Below are 2,971 nucleotides of genomic sequence, written 5' to 3'. Positions count from 1 at the left end.
CTGTTAGAACAGAGGGAAGTTCAGCCTCAATTCCAAAAGTGGCTCACAAAACTTTTGGGGTATGACTTTGAGATCTTATACCAGCCGGGTCTGCAGAATAAGGTGGCGGATGCTCTCTCAAGGAAGGACCATTCGGTGGAGTTAAATACAATGACAACCACAGGCATAGTTGATATAGAGATAATAGAGAAGGAAGTTGAAATGGATCAAGAACTTCAGAAAATTATTGCCGAACTTAAGGGAGAGGTGGATCAAGGTGGGAAATACCAGTGGAACAATGGCAGGCTGCTATATAAAGGAAGGATGGTGCTGCCGCGAAATTCCTCCCTCATTCCGAGTCTTCTACACACGTTCCATGATTCCATATTAGGAGGGCACTCGGGATTCTTGAGAACCTATAAAAGAATGAGTGGGGAACTATTTTGGAAAGGAATGAAGGCTGATATCAAGAGATATGTAGAAGAATGTGACACTTGTCAACGTAATAAGTTCGAAGCTACTAAGCCTGCGGGAGTTCTGCAACCCATTCCTATCCCCGACAAGATATTGGAGGATTGGACCATGGATTTTATTGAAGGGCTGCCAATAGCAGGAGGTTACAACGTGATTATGGTAGTCGTCGACCGCCTAAGTAAGTACTCCTACTTCTTGCCTCTGAAACACCCGTACACAGCCAAGCAAGTGGCTTCAATTTTTTTGGAAAAAGTGGTCAGCAAACATGGAATACCCAAGTCCATTATTACCGACCGTGATAAGATCTTCCTTAGCAATTTCTGGAAGGAGTTGTTCACTACCATGGGCACCATTTTGAAGAGAAGCACGGCATTCCATCCCCAAACCGATGGACAAACCGAGAGGGTAAACAGATGCCTAGAGACCTATTTGAGATGCTTTTGCAATGAACAACCGAAGAAATGGGATAAACTGATCCCTTGGGCGGAATTATGGTATAACACAACCTTCCACGCATCCACCAAAACTACTCCTTACCAATCTGTTTTTGGAAGAACTCCCCCGCCACTGCTGTCATATGGATGGAAGCAATCTCCTAACAATGACGTAGAAGTCATGTTGAAGGAGAGAGATTTAGCACTCAATGCACTGGAGGAAAACCTATGCATAGCTCAAAATAGAATGAAGAAAATGGCAGACCGAAACCGCAGGGAGCTCAAATTCAAAATTGGGGATGAAGTGTATTTGAAACTACGACCCTATCGACAAAGATCACTAGCTCGGAAGAAATGTGAAAAGCTATCCCCAAAATTTTATGGGCCGTATGAGGGGTAAAAACGTAAAAGCTCACGAAGTAGAAAAGGGGAGAATATTAGGAAAAGAACATGAGAGTGGGGCCCACAGGGAAGAATGAGAAAAGAGCTATAAATAAGGCCTTATCGGGATTGGGGGCTAGGTTAACTTTTTGTCGTCATTTGGTCTGTAGAGGCTGCTAGGTCTAGGAAGGACTACTATCTTTTCCTGGGGAGGTTTGACATGATATTATCATCTTTATTGCTTTCTTTTATATTTCCTTCTACTATATCTCTTGACATTTATATATAAATAAAGATCTACAGAGTGCTGTCTCTGTTTGCCAACTGTTTGGGTAATTTAGTATTTTATTTGTGGAGTCTCTACAAAATTATAGCAATTCATTGCAAATAAGATGCAGTACCTTGATTTTATGGTTAAAGGTTCCAATTGTTTTTTCTTTTTAAGCTCTTATTTATTTATCGGGATTGGGGGCTAGGTTAACTTTTTGTCTTCATTTGGTCTGTAGAGGCTGCTAGGTCTAGGAAGGACTACTATCTTTTCCTAGGGAGGTTTGACATGATATTATCACCTTTATTGCTTTCTTTTATATTTCCTTCTACTGTATCTTTTGGCATTTATATATAAATAAAGATCTACAGAGTGCTGTCTCTGTTTGCCAACTGTTTGGGTAATTTAGTATTTTATTTGTGGAGTCTCTACAAAATTATAGCAATTCATTGCAAATAAGATGCAGTACCTTGATTTTATGGTTAAAGGTTCCAATTGTTTTTTTCTTTTTAAGCTCTTATTTGGAAGAGATTCACCTGTTACAAGTTGAAATGTGAGTTGGAAAAATTGGACAAGAAGTTATAACCTTACAAGAAAATGATCCTTAAAGAACTAACTTGATTCAAGCAAAATATCTTCAAGAACAAAATTGCAATTACACGAACACTTATTAACACAAATAAAAAATGCAAATCACACTATTGAGTACAATGAAATACAACATGATAACAAGACAGAGATGCAACATATACATAAACATACAAATCAGAAAAGAAGTTGATTCTTGACAACAAAGTAAAATAAATACAAAACATATTAAATTTCTATGACCATTAGGACTCTATAGAGAAATGCCTACTTTCGACATAAGCATTTCATCAAATTCCATCAAAAGCGGAGAGGTTGCCCATGCAAGCTCTGATACCAGGCAATCTCGACGCGCATTTTACTTTACCTAAGCAGCTGGCTTGACTCCCTCTTTTTTTCTCCCTCCCTCTCTACCGGCTGCCGTGCTAGGTGAAGAACTAAAAGGACCTACTAGGCGGGGTCGGGTTTTGCTTAGGCAAGAAAAGCGGAGAGGATCCCCACGAAAACTCTGAAACCGGGGGATCTCGACACGCATTTTACTTGACCTAAGCGGCTGGCTTGGCTCCCTCTTTTTTTTCTCTCTCCCTCTCTACAGGCTGCCATGCTGAGTGAAGAACTCTAAGAACCTACTAGGCGGGGTCGGTTTTTGCTTAGGCAAGAAAAGCGGAGAGAATCCCCACGAAAATTCTGAAACCGGGGGATCTCCGCGCGCATTTTACTTGACCTAAGCGGCTGGCTTGGCTCCCTCTTTTTTTTCTCTCTCCCTCTCTACCGGCTGCCATGCTGGGTGAAAAACTCTAAGGACCTACTAGGCGTGTCGGGTTTTGCTTAGGCAAGAAAAGCGGAG

The 2,971-nt window shown here is 41.0% G+C and overlaps 1 long non-coding RNA gene across 1 annotated transcript; it reads left to right on the top strand.

Annotated features, from left to right (window-relative positions):
- Positions 1 to 1,348: 1,348 nt before the first annotated feature.
- On the top strand, positions 1,349 to 2,023 carry LOC116405178. Its single transcript, XR_004218317.1, has 2 exons — positions 1,349 to 1,408; positions 1,745 to 2,023. It is a non-coding gene; the product is annotated as an uncharacterized LOC116405178 (long non-coding RNA).
- The last annotated feature ends 948 nt before the right edge of the window (positions 2,024 to 2,971 follow it).

This window comes from Cucumis sativus, chromosome 1 (assembly GCF_000004075.3).
Source record: "Cucumis sativus cultivar 9930 chromosome 1, Cucumber_9930_V3, whole genome shotgun sequence".
Lineage (NCBI taxonomy): Eukaryota > Viridiplantae > Streptophyta > Magnoliopsida > Cucurbitales > Cucurbitaceae > Cucumis > Cucumis sativus.
The sequence above is the reverse complement of the archived record's forward strand: the minus strand, read 5'-3'. Positions and strand labels throughout refer to the sequence as shown.